General features: G+C 43.4%; 1 protein-coding gene across 5 annotated transcripts in view; it reads left to right on the top strand.

The window, feature by feature from the left end:
• Positions 1–22,813, top strand: part of SYT17 (synaptotagmin 17) — a 187,067-nt gene that overhangs the window by 99,433 nt on the left and 64,821 nt on the right. The window lies entirely within an intron of this gene.

The raw sequence follows: 22,813 nt of genomic DNA, 5'->3' as shown, positions 1-22,813 counted from the left end.
CCCACTAGGTTTAGGTCCCCTTTGCTATATGGACAAATATGCTCTGTTAAAGCATACCTACATTTTTAGAAGACTTTACAGGAAAACTGTTGTGTGTACATGAGAAGTAGCACTGTTTTTGGGCAATCTATACATTTTTTTTTTTACCAGTTTATTCTCTACAGGCTCCTTCTCTTATGATAAGTTGTCCCTGAGCATGTTGATGATTAGCTGCTATGATGTCTCCTATACACTGCACAATAGCTCTATCCCAGACGGAAATAGCTTGCTCCCTGGTACCATCTATTGGAGACAGTATTCCTACAAGCCAATTCCTTTAACGAGTCTTAGAACATTAAGGGTCTATTCACACGTACAGTATTCTGTGCAGATTTGATGCGTAGGATTTCAAGCTGTGTTCAGTCATTCAGTTTACATTGAGATCTGCAGCAGAAAATCCTGCGTATTAAATCTGCGCATCAAATCTGCACAGAATACTGTGCGTGTCAGTAGACCATAACAGAGTTAAATGGGCACTCTCATTAAAACTGATATTCACTATTGTACTTCTTATGGTAAATAAAAAATCTTTTTAATGTACTTTGTTTAAAAAAATTAAGTTTTCTATGTTTTTTTTGTGTTTAAAAATGCTGCCACTAGGTGTCTCCCTACTTGTCCAGAGCCCCTTAACCCCCCTCCATCTCTTGCACAGACTTTGGACTCCTGCTGGCCTGGCAGAAGTCCAAAATCAGGAAATGGAGTCTGGAGTGCTGAGGGTTGTGTGTGCAGCCTTAGCCAATCATAGCTCATCTAACACACTGAACTGCACTGGGCTGTGTGTAGCAGAGTGAGGGAGGAAGTTCTCCCCTGTATGGCTTCAGATGATGTCATGCCTGCTGGGGAACGCCCCTTCCCAGTCTGTGAATCTGACTGAGGCTGAGCAGAAAATACAGAGCAATATCAAGGTAGGGGTAGTTTATCATGATGGGGCAGTGAACTGGGAGGATTATAACATTTTACAAGATCATGAGAGGTACTCTTTAAATAGCCAGACTATATTCCAAAAGGGAGAGATACCCATCAATAGATGAGGGTGCTGGCTAGCTAGCAAAGAAGCCGTTGTACAGTACTCAAAAGAAGGATGGGTGTAGAGGTTCAGGCAAGCTGGGGGTAGTAATCTCTCAGGTGAAGTGTGTTGTAATATCACAGCTTGGAGTGTAGTATGGCTAACCTGATGAATTCCACTGGTCAGCCAATTCAACTCTTTTGGAAATGAGGGGGGGGGGGGGGGGTTTGCACAGTATATGAAGTCCTTGACCCTGGGGTGCATGTGGTGAGGTGTCTGGGAGTATGCTCAGGATCTTGTGTGCAGCAATAATACTCCAGACATGATTATAATGTGGAAACAGAATGTAGGTTTATTGAAGTCCTCAGAATCCAAGTAATTCAGGCACTTTTTAGCACAGGGTGGCAAGCTACAAGACTTCAGAATGAATCTATACAATTTGGGTCACAGTTCCCTTGTCAATTGCTTTGTAAGCAATTGTACTGACTAAGATTCTCCAAATTAGATAATGTTGCTAATGAAGGTAGATTCAGTCAAATTAGGCTATTCTCTACAGTAGAGGGTCTACATAGGTTGGTGCATTGTGGTGCAAATACTTGTAAGACTATACTTACGGTTGGCAGCATGATACCCTAAAGTAGGGCGTACACTTTAGTTGTTTGTGATGTGATAGCCACGCTATCACCCTCTCCTGACTTAGGCTGTGTTCACATGACCGTCTATATTTTTTTGTCCATTATTGCATATTTGATGACAATGGGATTTTTTTTTACAATCCTTTAACACCCATTCGCATCCGCCTGCTCTCATTTTCGGTTTTTTTTGACGGGAGAAAAGAAATTTTTTCCATCAAAAAAACGGATCAAAAAGGGATATAATAAATTTTACATTGAAGTCTAAGGGAAATGGATGAGCCTTTAATGCCATCCGTTTGCATCAGTTTTTGCAATCCATTTTTTGATCTGTTTTTACTTCTGAGCATGCTCAGAACAAAAGAATATATATTTTTTTGTTTATTAACTGGACAATAACTGATCCAAACTGATGCAAATGGATACGATCCGTTTGCATCCGTTTACTTCAGTTTGTTTGTCTGTTTAAAGAGAAGTATGTGAACCCCAATAGCAGGACAAAAAGCGGAACGGAAGAGAATGGTCATGTGAACGCAGCCTAAGCAATTCTCTTACTTGAGGCAGAAAACAGGATCTGAAGATAATGTGCCCTCTTCTTACTTTGGCCTTGAGACAGACAAAAGTTAAAAACTGTTCGGAGAATCTGGAGATTGTAAAAATGTCGTTGAAATATTGCTAACAAAAATATTTTATGGAAAATGACAATGTAGAACAATAAGTTCACCATGAGTGTACTGAGTAGATCCTAAAGGGGTTGTCTCATTAGACACATTTCTTCTTTTGGCACCTCCAGCAGACAGGTAATTTTGCTAGGGGTAGCCTTTTCTGGACAGATATTTAGTAGTCAGATAAATTGACATTCATGAAAAAAATGAGAAGTTCCAGTCCGGAACCAAACCTATGCTTAGACAGTTGCTGCATATTATGGCTCATAGAGGGTCCCATGCAGGTGTCCCCCTCTTTGAAGTCAATATGTCCTGATAGGTAATATGGACAGCGATTGTCTTTATAAGATTCTTCATCTGGGCCAAGAATCTTCAAGTTATGCCTCAGACTCATGGAGTTAGCCAAATACATTATATACTGTGGCTCATATAACGGTATCAGTCCCTCACGTACAATTTCATTCCATGAGGATTGCTGTGGTGGATTCATTGAGCATGTTCTGTCATGTCCCGTTGTATAACTGTAAATGTGCTTTGTGTCTATGTCTGCAGTAATAATATTCCGCCACTGTGCACAATAGGGCATTCCAGTTATAAGGGAACACACAGAACATTATATTTTGCATTTACAATTGCACCACATCATAAAATAAGGTCAGTCAAACAATTCTATAGAAAATTGAATTTTCTTATCAGGAGTCCTACCCAATGATTTCCTAATAACCTAAATCAAGAAGTGTCATTTAAAATTATTCCTGGGGCTAATGGAAAATCTGTAGAAACCTCTAATCCCCTCACCCAATTTATAAATTTGCTTAAAGAGGTTCTCCGGTGGAAAACTTTTTTTTTAAATGAACTGGTGCTGGAAAGTTAAACAGAGTAGTAAATTACTTCTGTTTAAAAATTGTAACCCTTGTATTACTTTTTAGCAGCTGTATGCTACAGAGGAAATGCTTTGCTTTTTTAATTTCTTTTTTGTGTTGTCCACAGTGCTCTCTGCTGACAACTCTGTCCGTGTCAGAGTAGCATAGGTTGCTATGGGGATTTTCTCCTGCTCTGGACAGTTCCTGATATGGGCATCAGGTGTCAGCAGAGAGCACCGTGGACAACACAAAAAAATAAATTAAAAAAAATAAAGATTTTCCTCTGTAGTACACAGCTGCTAAAAAGTACTGAAAGGATTAAGATTTTTTAATAGAAGTAATTTACAAATCTGTTTAACTTTCTGGCACCAGTTCATTTAAAAAAAAAAAAAAGTTTTCCACTGGAGTACCCCTTTAAAATGTCCCCAACATTTGGCAACTGTGCAAAACTAAAACACGTCAGCTTTGTTTCAGACAAAGTTTTCAAAATGGCTGCAACCACTTATAGCCCCATGTCTCCTGCCTTGTCCATCATGTTCAATACTCTACAACAGCTATACATATGTATATGTGTGTAACTTTTCATGCTTGTTGACCAATAGGGTGGCACTAAAAGGACCCATGCCCTGGGTCCTAAGTTTGGAGAGGGGGTTGTCATCTAGCCATAGTTCCTTGGCTAGGGTATTTTGCTAAGACAGAAAACTGGCATAAAAAATGTGGATTTTTTTGTGCAAAAGACCACTTGTGCAAAAACATTCTGCTTTTTTAAAGCTAGAAAACAATTCTTCAGAAAGAAAAAATATCCAAAAACCAACCGTCTATAATAGCGCCTCACCCAAAAACAGAGAAAACCAAGAGATAAACTCAAATAGCATTTATTGAAATTGGTGCAACTTAGTAGTTTCAAACCGGGTCGTGTTCTTCGTCAGGCAGTGGTTGGAAACTACTAAGTTGCATCGATTTCAATAAATGCCCTTTGATTTTATCTCTTGGCTTTCTCTGTTTTTGGGTGAGGTGCCATTATAGACGGTTGTTTTTTGGATATTTTTCCTTTCTGCATCATTATGGATACATTCTATTGTTACGGGAAATACAGACCGCAAAGAGAGTCTACATACCTGTGCAGGTGTTGTGCCCTCAGCACAACAATATCTGGTAAGGTGACTGACCCCCTGAGCGGCACCCTTACCCATACCTCCCAATGAGAGCAAAGAGAGACAGGCCATGCCCACTAACCACACCCTTAGCCACACCCCTAGTCACGCCCCATCACGCCAGCACATGCAAAAGGGGAATACATCTTTAACAGCAAAAATTTTGTCAGTCTGTCATCTAAGTTTAGGAGGACATCCTATACAGGTGACAGACTAACAACAACCCACATCATTACCACAATAGACCACATAAAAGATTAAATACAGTTACATCAGGTGACTAACAACAACCCCCATCATTACCACTACAGACCCTAAATGAGATTACGTACAGTTACATCAGGTGACATCTTCTCTGTATGGAATCGGTCACTTTTTTTCTTCATCCGGCCTAGACTGTCATGATGATTTCTTCCAGCTATGACTCCCCTCTGCAGAACCTGTCGGAAAAATAATTTTAGGCTCTGCATTCTTCTAATATCTATAATGCCCCAAATCGTAATAATAATAGGTGACCTGAGTAGGTAGGGCCCCTCCGGAGAGAGTTGGCTCTGTAGGTAAATCCGACAGATAGCCATTTACTGTATGAAAACCCCTATATAACCTATGTAGATAGTAGGTAGACCCCCTATTAGCTTGGTAGCTAGTCCCCATATTAGCTAGGCAGGAACATAGTAGATAGTCCCCCAGGTAGGCGGTAGTTCCTCCACATAAGGTAGGCAGCTTTTCCCCCACATTAGATAGGCAGCAGTTCCTCACATTAGACAGGCGGCAGTTCCCCCACATCAGACAGGCAGCAGTTCCCCCACATCAGACAGGTGGCAGTTCTCCCTTATTAGACAGGCGGCAGTTCTCCCACATAAGACAGGTGGCAGTTCCTCCCACCAGACAGGCGGCAGTCCCCCACATCAGACAGATGGCAGTCCCCCACATCAGACAGACGGCAGTCCCCCACATTAGACAGGCGGCAGTCCTGCACATCAGATAGGCGGCAGTCCCCCAGATCAGAAATGCAGCAGTCCCCCACATTAGACAGGCAGCAGTTCCTCACATTAGACAGGCGGCAGTCCCCCAGATCAGACAGGAGGCAGTCCCCCCACATCAGACAGGCGGCAGTTCCCCCACATTAGATAGGTGGCAGTCCCCCACTCAAGGGATGCAGGAACTCCCCTCCCCCCCTGAACTTTTTTCAAGTCCCTATGTAGTATCCACATGGTGCCTTAAAGTTCCCACAAAGTTCCATACAGTGCCCACATAGTGCCATGCAGTGCCAACATGGTACCATATAGTGCTCAAAAAGTTCCAAACAGTGCCCACATTGTGCCAGCACTGTAGGCTAAGGACCATAGGAGGATACTATATATCGGTAATAGAAGAAATGACCTGGAACAGCAAGGGTTGATGCAGGTAGCTGTACTGCTAGAAGGATTATGGGTCACCAGGTTAGAGAAAACATGTGGATATCACACACAGTGCCACCCCCCACCATGTGGCACAGTAGAGCCGCAGAGAAAGTGGTAGCAGCTCCCCCCACCCGCAAACCCACCGCTGCGCCATACATACCTATCGCTGGTCGGGTCCTCTGTCGGCTCCCTCCACATGGCCTCTTCTCTTGTTTCTTCTTCCTCTGCGCTCCGAAGTCTGATGACGTCAGTCGGGCGCCGGAGCGCAGAGGAGAGGTCGAGCCTCTTGTGTTGTCTGGCTTACTGTAGCCATGGACACAAGAGTGATTGACAGGGTGAGGAGCCAATGGCTCTTCACCCTGTCAAACTTTTTACCGAGGGGCACATTTAACTGTAGATGCCTCATAAGAGGCATTTACAGTTAAATGCAGTACATGTGGGGGCTGTTACAGGACAGCGGGACATTACCCCAAAAGTGGGAATGTCTGTCCGGATCCGGGACAGTTGGGAGGTATGCCCTTAACGCAACAGTACTACACTAGGAGCGCAACTCTTTTTTTTTTCTTTCCTTTTTTCCTACAGAAAACAATCCTTGGCATACAAGCCCTGATAAATTGCCCCTTAAATGTTTTGCACTGATGGAAGAGAAGCCTAGCTCCAACTGGATTATGCAGTGTTATTTCAGGCCAGATATCCGAGTAGTTCATCAAAAAGTGACATATTATAGAAAACCTGAAGCACAAGGCAGAGGCTGTTTACATAATCCCTCATATAATTTTGCAGAAAATAGTTTTTGGCCTGCTGTTCTGTTCAGATGAATATATTCTGAGCAGAAAAGTTGGGTGTTTAATTTATTTCTGATTTCTTTTACACTTTCACTTCATTTTAATATTTTCAGCAATTATTCTCTACCACATCTCATTCTATGTGCCATGCGTTGGCTTATTCCCTTTGGCCACACATTGCATTTATATGATTTCCTGGCTTGCCATTTTTATTCATTAGGTTATTGGAAACTATTAGCATGAGTTAAAAAGCTATTCCAATATGCCTTCATGGATTGTAGATGCAGCATTGCTTACTAATGGTGAAACATGCATCATACCCTGTAAATTCCAGTGCTAGAGACCGCATAGTCATAACACGGCATCACAATGGCCCCCATAACAATGACAGTTCATAACTATATGATAAAGGGACCATACAAACAGTCTTACTGCACTTATGAAAAACAGTCGTACAACTACAGTGATCCCTCAATTTACAACCCCTGTAATATTGGAGCATATGCACTGATTTTGCGGTCTATTAGAACGCCCTACAGTATATTGCGGTAATGTACTGCTCTTTACCTGTGCAAGGACTATCTAATTTTGTGGACACCAGGTTGGGGCGGCTCCATATTGTATCTCCAATGCACTGTGTGTACCGTACAGAACCATGAAGAAGCACCTATCCAGTTAGTAGAAAGTAACTTTGCTTTATCTGTATTGCTTGTCTTGCAATTTTTCTTTAATCCTAATGATGTTTATTTATTATTTTTGGATGACATTTTGGAGACTTTGGAACCAATTGCTGGTTTTCCATAAAGTTATTGTCTCAAGATACAATGGTTTCAACATACAATGTTTGTCCTGCAAACAATTAATATTGTAACTTTGAGGGATCACTGCTGTTTTCTAATAGATGAGTGTTCTGTTTAACTATGCATATCAGAAGTTTGAGATGGAGGATGTATTCAGTGGGTAAATGACAGACACTAACTTGATCAAATTCTCCTTTTCACCTCCGCTCACCCAGTGCTGAGGTTTTAGGACTTAAGGCCCTCATAAACATTAGACATTTGACAGCCAAACCCATTGGCTTCGGTGGGATGGTCTCACCATCTAATGTAAATGGTGGCCGCTTACTCTCCACAAACAGATGATGTCAGGCGAGGATCGGCCACATTGAATTGAAACTGCCCAATAATTTTACTTTAGAAAAGGTAAGACACTGCCAGATTTCAAGCTGTGTTCTGTCATTCAGTTTACATTGAAATCTGCAGCAGAAAATCCTGCGCATCAAATCCGTGCAGAATACTGTACGTGTGAATAGACCCTAGAGGGTTTATCCACCAGGTGATTTTAGTAGTTACCTGCCTGACAGTAATGGACATGCTTAAGAAGTATCCGTGCTCGTCTTGGAGCTAAATGGCTGTGTTGTGAGCTCACTATAACATTTTCCTTTTGTGAAATGGCTATTTCTTATGGGAGTTCCCTCCCTCTAACTACAAGTCCTAGGATTCCCTGTTTGTAAGCGTGAGGTCACTTTTCTCTCTCCCACACATTAATCACTCCACCCATTGAGATACAGCTGTAGCCCTATGGAGAATGATCTCCCTCCCACCCAGTGGTTACTCCCCCATTGAAGCTCAGACAGGCTCCTTTCAACACCTGACTAGTGATGTAATGTCTTGGGCTGCACTGCAACCGGGGAAAACCTGAGACCACACTCATTTAGTATGCTGTTAAAAAGGAACATTGGGGCAAAGATCACATAAGAATTGTGAGACCAGCCATCAAACACAGGTACAAAGACTATATTATAAACTAATATGTAATTATAAACTTTCCTGTAAATTACAGATTCTAGTCAACATACAAAGGCAGACTCCAAGATTGTCCATTGGTATTTGCTTTGTCATCTCTAGTTGGTTTGAGCTTCTATATTCAAAACTGTGGGGTTTACCAGTGATAGCTTTCATTCTTCATGTTGTAGATTGTGTTTGTAGCCAAAGAAGCCGCCACTGATCAGATAAAAAAAAAAGAGATATATTTTATATGGATCCTTTTGTTTACTCAGCTTTGCACAGTTTATTTTAGTTCTTTTTCTCAAGCATTGTATAAACAATGGTTTAAAGGTCACCGACTCTGTTCCTGTGAACCTATCATTTGAGGCCTTGTGTAGCATTTCTTTATAAATCCTATGTACAGTGCCTCCGTGAGAACCTGTATGAGCAAAATGTCAAACTGATTTGGAGCAAAAGCCTATATATAAACACTAGAGATGCGCAAACTTTTGAAAAATTTGATTCGGTCGATTCGCCAATTTTTTTTTTTTAAATCGGCTTGATCCGAATTTATTTGCGCCGAATCTATATTAAAAATGGCTATTTCTGGACTACAGAGAGCCTCAATAGGGGAGTAGAACACTTGGCTTTGTTCTAACAAGCATATGTAGTGTGCTGGGGTAGTGAAATAATACTGTTATTCAGTATGACATGCAGATTACAGGCATTGTTTTTAGAATAACTGCCGCAGAGCGTCACAATGACAGAGCCTGGAGGTTGCATCAGGATGAGGAGACCATATAGTGGCTGAATGACACAGCGTGGAAGTGTTGGCAGCATGAGGACACCACACAGTGCCTAAATGACACAGCGTGGAGGTGTTGGCAGCATGAGGAGACCATATAGTGGCTGAATGACACAGCGTGGAGGTGTTGGCAGCATGAGGAAACCATACAGTGGCTAAATGACACAGCGTGGAGGTGTTGGCAGCATGAGGAGACCATGTAGTGTCTGAATGACTCAGCTTGGATGTGGCTAAAGTATGATGAGACAATATAGTGTCTGAATGGCACAGCCTGGATTGGCAGCAGCATGAGTAGACACTAGGGCTTCACAATCCCTAAAATTAAAAGTTGAATTTTGAAATTTGAATTGAAGATTTAGGGTAGCTAGCGCTACCATAAAAAAAAATTAGGCCCAGACCCAGGCCCAGCAGCATCAGTAAACCATATATTGGCTGAATGACAGCCTGGAGTTGGCTGAAGCATCAGGCGACCATATAGTGTCTGAATGGCACAGCCTGGAGTTGGCAGCAGAATGAGTAGACACTAGAGCTTCACAATACCTAAGATTAAAAGATGACTTTCGAAATTTAAATTGAAGATTTAGGGTAGCTAGTGCTAGCATAAAAAAAAAATAAGCCCAGACCCAGGCTCAGCAGCATCAGTAAACCATATATTGGCTGAATGGCACAGCCTGGAGTTGGCTGAAGCATCAGGAGACCATATGGTGTCTGAATGGCACAGCCTGGAGTTGGCTGAAGCGTGAGGAGATCATATAGTATCTGAATGGGACACCCTGGAGTTGGCTGAAGCATGAAGAGAGACCATATAGTGTCTGAATGGCACAGCCTGGAGTTGGCTGAAGCATGAGGAGACCATATAGTTGCTGAATGACCCAGCCTGGAGCTGGAAGCACCATGAGTAGACACTGGTGCTTCATAATCCCTAAGATTTAAAGATGAATTTTGAAATTTAAATTGAAGATTTAGGGTAGCTAGTACTACCATAAAAAAATTTTAGGTCCAGGCCCAACAGCATCAGTAAACTATATATTGGCTGAATGAGACAGCCTGGAGTTGGCTGAAGCATGAGGAGACCATATAGTGGCTGAATGGCCACAGCCTTGAGTTTGTGGCAGTATGAAGAGACCATATAGTTTCTGAATGGCACCAAATGGTGTTGGCGGCAGATGAGGTGGCTGAAGCATGAGGTGGCTGAAGCATGAGGAGACATATAGCGGCTTAATTACACAGCCTGGAGTTGGCTGAAGCATGAGAAGAGACCATATAGTGGCTGAATGAGACAGCCTGGAGGTGGCGGCAGCAGCAGCATCAGGAGTCCTGAAAGTGACCAGGTGACAGAGTGGTGCAGTCGGTGGAAATACCAGTACCCGGTGACGAAGATGGGTGAAAAAAGGTCTGATGCAGAGGAATGTTTATAACTGGGGAGCAGCACCTTAAATCTGTTTGGCACTATCCATATTTGTGAAGTGTTGGTGTGGCACCATGGTCAATCTACTCTGATGCATCAGGCATTGGTGGTTTGAAATCCTGGCTGATCCATGCCTGATTCATCTTCACAAAGGTCAGTCTCTCCACATTTTTCGTGGACAGACGAGTTCTCCTTGGGGTGACTATGGCCCCCACCGCACTAATCACCCGCTCTGATGGCACACTACTGGCTGGGCAGGACAGCTTTTCCAGGGCAAACTCTGCTAGTTGCAGCCACAAATCAAGTCTGGCTGCCCAGAAGTCCAGCGGATCTTCAAGGTGTGTTGGCATTGGCATATCAAGGTATGCCACCACCTACTGGTTCAGGTCCTGCTCCAGGTGTACCTGCTGCTGATAAGTTGCTTCACAATGCGGGTGAAGAAAGGTACTCATCAGCAACTGTAGACTCAGGCTGCTGCTGATGGAGCTGGTACCGCTCCTGCCACCCCTCCCAGCAGCCATGGCAGTGGAAGGTGAGCGCAGGGGACCCCCAGATTCAGACCTTCGAGAGGATGGCGCCAATAGGCATCGGCCAACTGACTACATAGGATGCCTCTGTAGCAGGTCCCTTTGTCCTCCCTCTCAGTGGGTGTAAAAAAGGCCCCTATTTTGTGGTGGTAGCGAGGGTCCAATAAGGTGGAGATTCAGAAGTCATCCTGCTGCCGAATGGTGACAATTCGGCTGTCACTACACAAGCAAGTGAGCATGCATCGTGCCATTTGTGCAAGTGACTCGAAGGGACTCCCTGCCTCCATCTCCACTGCATACTGCCACAGTGTGTCTGGGTCCTGTGTCTCGCCTTCCTCATAACCCTCTAGCTCCTCTGGCTGCTCCTGTCCTCTCCTGTCAGATTACTAGAAAAACGGCCCATTTGGCGAAACCTAAACTGTACTCCTCCCCCTCCTCCTCCTCCAGTTCAGCCCCCACAGGGCTTATGTGGCTATGAGATGTAGGCGCCACGTCTCCAGTGCCCTGACCAACCATTGTTTCCAACACGTGTTGTAAGAAATGAAGCAGTGGAATGACGTCGTTCATCCCGTAATCCTGGCGACTTACTAATAATGTGGCTTCCTCAAAGGGCCTGAGCAAACGACAGGTGTCACGTATGAGCTGCCATTGGTTCACATTGAAGTTACACAGGGGATTACCCCTATCAGCTTGGATCATCAAGAAATCGGTGATGGTTTTTCTCTGTTCGTACAGTCGGTCCAACATATGGAGGGTGGAATTCCAAAGTGTGGCAATTTCCCAAATCAGACTGCAGCTCAAGAAGGGTGTGCTTTGCGGTGTACGAGTGGCTGAAGTGCATGTAAAGTTTCCTTCCCACTGTTAGGATGTCTTGCAAATTGGGTAAACACTTCAGGAACTGCTTCACAACCAGACTGAACACGTGTGCCATGCAGGGCGCATGGCTCAGCCTTCCCAGTCGCAGCGCAGACAAGATGTTCTTCCCGTTGCCAGTCACCATGGTTCCCATTTCCAGTTTCGTGGAGTAAGCCATGCTCCGATTTTTTACGAACAAATTTTAGCAGTTCCTCCCCGTGTGACTCAGTTTGCCAAGGCAAACCATGTGAAGAACAGCGTGACAACGCCGTGCCCTGCACACATGGTATGCTGAAGGGCCACTGAGACTTGTCTGGGCAGTGGAGGCTGAGGACACAGTGGAGGATGAGGAGGCGGAGTCGCACACTGTCACAGGACCAATGGCCTGAGAGTGTGGAGGAGGAAGTGGCGTGACTTGTCCAAGTTGGTGTTGTGGCTGTGCAGGAACCACATTCACTCAGTGAGCCGTAAAGGACAGGTATTATCCCTGACATAGTTACAGCTCCAGACGTCGGCGCTGACGTGCACTTTGGTACACACCGACTGGCACAAGGACTGGACTACCTTCTCTTCCACAAAATTGTGCAGGGCTGGTACTGCCTTCTTCGCAAAACAATGACGGCTTGGCACTCTCCACCTCGGCTCGGCACAAGCCATCAGTTCTCTGAAAGGTGCCGAGTCCACCACTTGAAAAGGGAGGGACTGCAGCACCAGCAACTTGGACATTCAGCTTCTGCGCCATTGGATGAGTGGGCGCATACTGTTGTCTCTTGGACATGGTTTCGCCGATGGATTGTTGGCGGAATGGCTGACTAAAAGTAGGAGGAGCAGGAGCATGTGGAGCTACAGAAGGAGGGTATGACACACAGCTCCCTTCGGGTGAGGTTGTGGAGCATTAGCTGGCTGAAAGAGGGAGCGGCGTGCCACTGGGTGATGCAGAAGGCTGGACCACCACATCGGTGCAACGGTTCTCTCAAGCAGCTTTATGGTGGCGAAGCATATGTTGACGCAGGGTCGTGGTGCCAACATTGGGACCCTGGCCACGCTTCACCCTCTACCGACATTTCTTGCATGTGGCTATGTGAACCTCCTCCGGATGCCACGCTGCCGAGTAGCTGATTTTCCCACCAACAGTCCGCACTACTTGACTGCCACTGTCATCGTCTCCAGGAACCCCTCTTCCACTACCTCCCGGGAAGGTAGGCTGCCGCGAAGCAGGTGGTCTCCTACGGGCACATTTGGCTCCAGAATTTCCACTTCTGCCACCATGCTGACTGGCAACCATGATACCACCTTGCTGGCTCAGCTGCTGCCTCACGGGCAACCTGCAACTCTCTTCTCCTGATGATGATGAAGACCCTTCTGCACCCGGCTCCCAATTGCGATTGGCTTCATCATCATCAACAAGTGTCTGCATGTCACTGATGTCCTCCCCATTTTTCCTCAACAGTGTCTGCTTCAGGACCCTGAACCCTGGCAACAACACCTCCCACGTCACTCTCCTCATCACTACTTGCCCGCCTAGCGGAGGAAGCGGCGGATGTCTCCTCCACTTGTTGGCTGGGCAATAGCTGCTGACTGTCTTCTATTAGCTCATCCTCAGTGAATAGTGGAGCTGAACCCACAGCATTAGATACTTCTTTTGGTGGATGGAACAGCATAGGACAGAGGCAATGGGAGGACAGGGACTGCTCCCGGGCCATGCCAACTAAGGGCTGTGTGTGAGGAACCCACCGACTGTTGACTGGGGGTATCAGATGTCACTTGTGATGAAGTGGAGGACCGTGTTAACCAGTTGATGACGGCAGATGGGTTGCTACAAAAAAATGCGCTACAGTGCGCCTAATAAACGTATTGAAGTAAAACACCAGCTGGTGATTACTTTTAGCTGTCCTTTCACAGTATGTAGGCCACTGACAGATTAACAGGTACAAAGTAGTACACTACATAGATGTAGTTATGTGGTATGCACTTATGAGGGCAGAAAAATGCGGTACAGTACGCTTAAAAAAATGTATTTGAGTAAAACACCAGCCAGTGATTACTTTTACCTGGACTTTCACAGTATCTAGGCCCTTGACAGATTAACAGGTACAAAATAGTACACTACTTAGATGTAGATATGTGGTATGCAATTATGAGGGCAGAAAAATGCGCTACTGTACGCTTCAAAAATTATTTGAGTAAAACACCAGCCGGTGATTACTTTTGGCTGTCCTTTCACAGTATGTAGGCCCTTGACAGATTAACAGGCACAAAATAGTACACCGATTAGATGTAGGTATGTGGTATGTACTTATGAGGGCAGAAAAATGTGCTACAGTACATTTAAAAAACGTATTTTAGTAAAACAACAGCTGGTGATTACTTTTGCCTGGACTTTCACAGTATCTAGGCCCTTGACAGATTAACAAGCACAAAATTGTACACCACTTAGATGTAGGTATGTGGTATGCACTTATGAGGGCAAAAAATGTGGTACAATACGCTTAAAAAAACGTGTTTTAGTAAAACACCAGCTGGTGATTAGTTTTGCCTGGACTTTCACAGTATGTAGGCCCTTGACAGATTAACAGGTTTAAAATAGTACACTACTTAGATGTAGGTATGTGGTATGCACTTATGAAGGCACAAAAATGAGCTATAGTATGCCTAATAAACGTATTTTAGTAAAACACCAGCCGGTGATTACTTTTGCCTGGAATTCAAAGTATCTAGGCCTTTGACAGATTAACAGGTACAAAATAGTACACTACTTAGATGTAGGTATGTGGTATGCAATTATGAGGGCAGAAAAATGCGCTACTGTACGCTTTCAAAATTATATGAGTAAAACACTAGCCGGTGATTACTTTTTGCTGTCCTTTCACAGTATGTAGGCCCTTGACAGATTAACAGGCACAGAATAGTACGTCACTTAGATGTAGGTATGTGGTATGCACTTATGAGGGCAGAAAAATGCGGTACAGTACGCTTAAAAAAAATTATTTTTGCACAACTCCAGCAGAACACAACAGTGCTGCAGCACTAAAATGCTCTGTACTAAACACAAAATTGCACTATTAGGAATGGACTGCTGGGTATTAAACAGTCTACAGACTAGTATAACCAGCAGATGATTTGTTGTGGAACAAAGACACAAAATTGCGCTGAAAAATGATTCCTGCCTCCTCTGCTAAGGTTTATGAAGGTGAGGCAACACACAGCTATCTGTCCCTCTCTGTAATATAATGCTGAAGAAAGTGACTGGGACGTTAATGCCTGCAGTTGCAGTAAAAATCCTTTTCAGTGAAAAAAACAATGCTCTTTGTCCACCAGAACGTTGATGTGACTAGGATGTGAAACGCTGCTGGAATGAGCTTTTCGGTGGAACACACACACACGCTGTCTGTCCTATCTGTATGCAGTGTAATGAATGATATGGCGAGCCGCAAAATGGCTGCTGAATATATTGGGCTGTTACATCACAGGGGTGACTGACTGCATCCTGCATGTGATTCAGGGTCATCCCGCCTACTTCCCTTCTCGCCATGCCTTCCCGCCTTCCCAGCGTTCCTTGCCCCATGTACTGACATGTGGTTCCGCCATTTTAGATGCCCTGGAGCCTGGACCGCAGTAAATGGAGTTTAATGAAGCGATTTGCGCGATAGAAGCGATTTGCGGGATAGAATCCTTGCGATATTCGCATTCGTTGTGAATCGAATATTTCATGAATTTTGTAACAAATCCAGGTTCGTCAGCTTCGATTCGCTTATCTCTAATAATCACATAGGAATATGAGCATGTTATGAGGGGGTCATATTATTTGGAACAGAAAAGTATAGCTTGTGATCTGACCTTTGCTGGGTGTATACCGTTACTAGGCTGTATTATTTGTGTGTATGAGTATTGGAAAAGTTTACAGCCCTATAGATGATGATGGCCTCATGGGAATCCTTTACACTGTATAATACAGTACAGGGTTATTGCAAAATATTGTTTGCAAAGCTTTATAAACTATATGGTTTTTCTTGGGTAAAATTTTACAAACTCTATAAATTCTAAATCCCTGTACATAAAATAAAATAATTATATAAAGGAGCACACTATTAATAAACTACACCGCCAAGGAGTATTAATTGTTTAATGCTATCAGTACACAAGTATAACTAATTCACAGTTGAATATGGATAACTTATTAGGGAAGCTGCAGCCTGTCAGGGGAGATGTAGTACTGAATATCAGCTATTCTGATGAAAGGCTGTCAGTATGACTTAAGTCCAGTAGAAAGAACGCCTAAAAGGCAACGTATCACCTATATATGTTTTTACTGGTTAAACCGGATACTGAAATATATTCTTCTTTATAGTATGGTAAATCTTTTATAAGCTCTCTAAGAATCCCCTTTAAGGGGTACTCTGGTAAAAAAAAAAAATAAATAAGCCTCCCAATACTGCTGTTGTATATTACAGAGGAAGTTGTGTAGTTCTTTCCAGTCTGATCACAATGCCCTTTGCTGACACCTCTGTCTGTGTCAGGAACTGTCCAGAGCAGAAGAGGTTTGCTATGGGGATATGGGAACAGTTCCTGACAGGGACAAAGGTGTCAGCAGAGAGCACTGTGGTCAGACTGAAACGAACTACACGACATCCTCTGTAATATACAGAAGCTGATAAGTACTGGAAGTATTAAGATGGTTTAATAGAAGTAATTAGCAAATCTGTTAAACCAGTGATTTGAAAACACCAGAGTAACCCTTTGAGTATAAACGTATGTATCACCCTATAACAGGGGTTCTCAACCGGTGGTACGCGTACCCCTAGGGGTATGCCACGGGTTGAGCGGGGGTACGCCAATGCACTGAGAAAAACCAGCCATGCATTGGCCAGTATCTGTCAGCGCACAGCAGAGAATGGCTGTGACAGCTCTATGTATAGAATCGCGGCCGAAGCTGCAGCCATGGCTACTGTAACGGAGCTGTCTGGCTGCTGGGGAGACATGTGACCTCCCCTGACGTTGCGCTAAGGGGCCACACTGTGCAGGAGGACTTCACACATCAGTGCGGCCCTGCCAAATGGGACTCTGAGATGCGCTGTATACCCGGACAGGCCACACGGGACACGCTGTATACGCGAACAGGCCGGGTAATGTTAAAAAAAAGTTAAAAAATTATTGTATGGGAGGGAGGCGTTTTGTATGTGTATGTATGTATATATATATATATATATATAATAGCCCAGGGGGATCGGAGGGGGGATGAGGTGGGAATGGGGGGGGGGGGGGGGGAGAGAAATAATGGCACAAGGGCATTAAGATGGATTGAGATGGAGGGGGGGGGGGATGATGGCAAAAGGGGATAAGAGGGAGGGGGAATAATGGTACAAGGGGATTAATATGGGGGAGGTGATGATTATCCCCCTCCCCCTCCATCTTAATCCCCTTGTGCCATTATTCCCCCCTCCCTCTGATCCCCTTTTGCAGTATCGGATACTAATGGCACAAGGGAACTAAGTTAGAGGGGGGGGGGATAATGGCAAAAGGGGATCAGAGGGAGGTGGGAATAATGGAACAAGGGCAATCGCATTAGTATAAAGGTAAGCACACGCCATTATGAAAATAAGTATTTTTATGACATATTTTGTCCGTGGGTACGCATCATGCGTAAGTTCCGCGCGAGGGGTACCCACGGACATACTTTCCCCCTTTGGGGGGTACAGTCTCGAAAAAGGTTGAGAACCACTGCCCTATAACTTTTTTTTTTTTTTTAACAAACTCCATTACAAATAAACGTTGGATGTTTTTCTGGAAAAATTATAATATTACAGGTTATGGATACTACACTTATGTGGATAGAATGTTGAATTGTTGAGGGATTTACTGTGCTCGGGAAGAAAGTTTTCCTCTGTTATGGGGCAATTGGCATCAGGCGCATGTTGGGCTTTTGCCTTCCTCTGGATCAACACAGTAGGGTTTTAGGTTTCATTCGATTGCACTCACCCAAAATGATTCTGACCCACCATAAGTATGTGTTTTATCAATAAAAGTACACCAGACTTGAAGGCATACAATATATATATAGGAAGCTGTTTTGCGAGGTGTAAAGAGAATGAAGAGAGTTCACTCACCGCTTGTAGTGCTCATTTCTTTATTGCTTGGTGCAGTACAAACACAGCAGGACCAAATCGGACACCACAAAGAAAGCCAGATTGACAGTACTGTTTCACACCGCCATGGTGTTTCGTCAGACTCCAAATATAGGAAGCTGCATCACTAAAGGGGACGAGGATGCAGAAAATGCTGCTTGTATGAGAAAGTTGCCTATTATACTCCAGGCAATGATTTAGCAAAAGGTAGCCAATCCCTTTAACCCCATTCTGCCCTAAGACAACCTGGCGATATCCTGTTCAGTGCGATGCGCTGCAAGGGATCGCCGGCGAAGCTCGGCTGTCAATCACAGCCGGGGTCCCTATGCAGCTGCCGTTTGCGGTGGTATTGGCAGCATAAACCCCATAGATGCGATCTCGGAATCCTGTTGGTTGCCATGGCAGCAGAAGGCCAGCTGATGGCCCCATGTCTGCCTAGTACGACAGCCTGTGAGGCCCAGCCATAGGCTGTATCGCACAGGCTGCCTGTCAGTGTGATACTGCAGCATAGTATAACCTGTAAAAGGTAAAAATTTAAGTTTTTTTTAAATAAATGAATAAAGTGTAAAAAAAAATTAAAAAAATGTCCCTTTCCCAATAAAACCCTGCATTATTACCCCCCCCCCCCCCCCGCCCACATCTATACAGAATAGGTTGCTGCTTCCGTAATAACTTGTACAATAAAAAGATAATGGTATTTATCCCGCACTCTGAACGCTGTAAAAAAAAATCAACAAAGAAATGCAAAAAACGCTAATTTTGGTATAAAACATGGAATAAAAGAAGAATAAAAAAAGTACAGCTTATTCCACAAAAATTAGGCCCTGACACAATGCGGCTGGACAAGTTATGGCTGTCAGAACATGACAACACAAACAAGGGGAAAAAATGATTTAGTTAAGAAAAGGAAAAAGACCATAAAAAAAGCTATATATATTGGGTATAGCCATAATTGTACCGACCTACAGAATAAAAATAACATAATTTTTACTATACAGTGAATGCTTTAAAAAAAAAAATATTTTAAATGCCAGAAATTTTCAGATTTTTCACAGTATTTGGGAGTTTTTCACAGAAAAAGTTGCATGAATCAATATGTCACTAAAAAACTAAGAATCTCGTAAACGTGTCACAGAGTAAATGCATGTCAAAGTTATTACCACTTAAAGAGACACATGCCAGACTTAAACTGGGCTTGGTCATTTAGGTAAAAACAGGCGGCATCCTTAAGGGGTTAAATGGATACTGTCAGAATACAAAACTTTGTATATGTTGTATATGTATCTTGCCAAAACATTAACCTTTCTAATATATGTCATACAAAAATGTATCTTCTTTTTATAGAAATCGTGGCTTATAAAAAGACCACTAGGGGTCCCCATACCATCCAGAACATAATCCTGTCTGGCTGCAGCATCACCTTTGTCCCAGCTGAAGCATAGAGTGGGACAAAGTCCAAGAAGTAAGGACAGTACTAGCACTCCTCTGTGCTCACTCCTGTCCTGTCTATCAGACTCCTGTCTGAAAACAGAGAGGAGGGGGCTACATAGCCTGCAGTGATTGGATGAAGAGACCCAGCACAGCAGACTCAGGGAGGAAGTGAATGCATGGTGAGTGAGGACGGGCTCTGTGCTTGCTTCGGACACGCCCCTTCCTGAGCAGTGTCTTGGTGGTCTTTACTATTTGTAATTCTCGAGACACCCTTTGACACATGCATTGTTCTTTCTCTGTACCTCAATACTGTTAAACTAAACATTTTGATGATAAGGTAGGCAAGCTATCAGTGCATTTGGAACATATATCCATTTGAAATAACTGGTGGTATATACATAAATCTCTTTATCTAATTGGAGTCATCCTTTTATTCTGTTTTCTGTGCATGATTATGGCGGCAGTAATCTTGCCTAAACTGCTGCTATTCTCTTTTAACATTATCGATATGTTATACAACAGCCATGTAGACCACTGTTGACTCATTGAATCCTATGAGAATGTTTTGAGCATGCTCTGTGCGATGTATAAAGATCACGGTGCAGGAAGGAGGAGAAGATGAGCTGTTTCCATAGCCTATTGTTACTGTAAAGATCACGGTGCAGGAAGGAGGAGAAGATGAGCTGTTTCCATAGCCTATTGTTACTGGTGCTATTCTACAGCAACTGTTAAATCACAGTAAAAATGTGTTATTTTTACTACCATTTTGTAAAATCTCAATAAAAACAACCAAAACAAAAGTTAAAACTTGTGAAAATCACTATAGATATTCAATGTGTGAACACAGCCTAAAGACTTCAAATCTTCATAAAACATCTCAATTGTAATTATAGGTCAAATCACTTTTGCCTCATGGCAAAAGCACTTTAAAGGGCCACGCCCCCTCAATGCAAGTCTATGGGAGGGGGCTTGACAGCCGCCATGCCCCCTCCCATAGACTTGCATTGAGGGTGGGTGGCCGTGACATCATGAGGGAGGGGACATGGCCAACCCCCGCAGAGTGAACACAGCGTTCGGAACATTTACTTATGAACGTTGGCCAGTGGAGTACCCATTTAAGGAAATGTTCACACAGGTGGGATCTTCTGCAAGTTTCCTGCTGCAGGTTTATCCACAGCAGATTTTGCTGACAATGGGGGCTGCCATGGCTAAGTCAGCAGTGAGAAACTAGCAGAACCTCCAGCACTAGCAGTATAAATAGATTAAAAAAAGGTGCACTGATCAAACACCACACTCATAGCCACAGGATTCATGGGAAATTTAGGCAGCCTTACAGAACCATTCATGTAATGGATTTGCATGAAGCCTATCCCATATAAGCACAAGGCACACACAAAAACGTGTCCATTATTATCCCTACTAAGCATTAGAGTGTACCTGTCATATCACAGAAAAAAATAATGCTTAGATATTTTACTTACTGGGTCATGCAGATTATTTACATGTCTTTTTAATGTGTCAAGCTTCTGTTTTGAAATCCCTCTGTTCTGCTGCTCACTCATTCTGACATCCACTGCTCAGGAAGGGGCGTGTCTGAGGCGAGCACTGAACCCGCCCTCATTCACCATGCATTCCCTTCCTCTCTGAGTCTGAGTCTCTTCCTTCAATCACTGTGGGCTGCTCTATAACCCCCTTCTCTCTGTTTTCATGCTATAGTCTGATAGACAGGACAGGAGTGAGCACAGAGAAGTACTAGTCCTTCCCTCACTTACTGGACTTTGTTCCAGTCTATGCGTCATCTGCTGGGACAAAGATGATGCTGCAGCTGGACATAAAAATGTTCTAGATCATATGGAGACTCCTAGTGGTCTTTTTTTTTATCATGTCATGATTTCTTTATAGAGGAGAAAACATTTTCTCATGAAGTATTTTAGAAAGGTTATATTTTTGGCCAAGAGGTACAACATATAACATGTTTTTGATTCTGACAGTGCCCATATAAACTTTCAGATATTAGAATTCAAATTTCTTGTTTGAAAATCCATCATGGATTTGTACTGCAAATCCACTGCTAGATCTGCATGTTTTTTTATTTGTGATTTGTTATGCAGTTTGCTGCGGATTTAAAGACTTTACACTAAGCATTGCAAAAGGTATTGGAAAGATTTATCAAAACCTGTGCAGAGGAAAATTTGAAAAAGCTTAGTTTACTTTTCAGAGGCCTTTTTTTTTTTTAAATAAAAGAAGCAATCCGATTGGTTGTTATGGGCAACTAGGAAAACTTTTCTCTGCACGGGTTTTGATAAATCTTGGTAAAAATTGGCAAACAAATAAGACTCATTTGCAAAAAGCGGTTTTTCGACTATAGTCTCTGCAGTAGCCCCCAAAAATGCGTGAAAATTTTTAACCTGCCTAATAAATGTCCCTTCCATTTACAGTGTCACTGTTATTGAGCAAAGAACTTTTACTTTTATATAGCTGTGGTGAAGGGGGGGTGCCGGTAATAGTGTAGGGTATGTTGGTGTTAACCCTTAATTGTCATGACGCCAGGGTACAGTTTCCTCAATGTAATGGTCCACCGCCAACCGCCCCACAAACTGCAGCTAGAAATAACGGAATGTCCACAGCAGATTTTCTGAAGTAAACTTGAAGTAACTTTACTGTATATTTTATGCAACGGCATGTAACACAACAGTCTTTTACGACTGAACTGGGATACAGGTTCCTCACAGGCTTGCTGGGACTCCGGATCAATGAGCTTTGATTGCTAGCCACTGTGCTACTATTTTTAGGAGATTTGAGTTTCTAGTAGTCACACAGGATTCAGTAATTTGAGCTTGAGTAACTCACTTTTAGTGGCTGTGGATTCCTGATTGTTCTGAGATTGTTGTGCTTCTCTGATAATCCGGAACCAAGAGACCGAATTTAGTGGCAGCAGCCCCTTATATATTATGGGGGTGGGACAAAGCTCATTGGTCAGCAGAACCTGTCAGTTATGAACCCAGTGAACTCTGGGTAACACATGACCCAAAGGTCCTTGAACCATAATACAATAAATTTAAGGCACGTGACCTCTAAGGTCCTATACAGAGGTATTCCTATATAACATATTAAATATATATTTATTTGTACATTAAATAACATTTACATGAGGCGACTAGGGGTTAGTCCTAAGGGAGAGAACTATTGTCATGAGGGACGCTGGCTGTGGGGGCTCTAGACAAAGGGACAGGACCAGGTCCTGTTCCGGGTCACCACATAGCAATATTGCAATTTAAAATGATTCATATCATTTTTATGTCTGCATCTCTATGTCAGCCCCAGCAGTGTGCACCTACATATTTATAATAGC

The sequence above is a fragment of the Hyla sarda genome, chromosome 8 (assembly GCF_029499605.1).
Source record: "Hyla sarda isolate aHylSar1 chromosome 8, aHylSar1.hap1, whole genome shotgun sequence".
In the NCBI taxonomy this organism is placed as follows: Eukaryota; Metazoa; Chordata; class Amphibia; order Anura; family Hylidae; genus Hyla; species Hyla sarda.
Note: the sequence above shows the minus strand (reverse complement) of the source record. Positions and strands in the feature narration are given on the sequence as shown.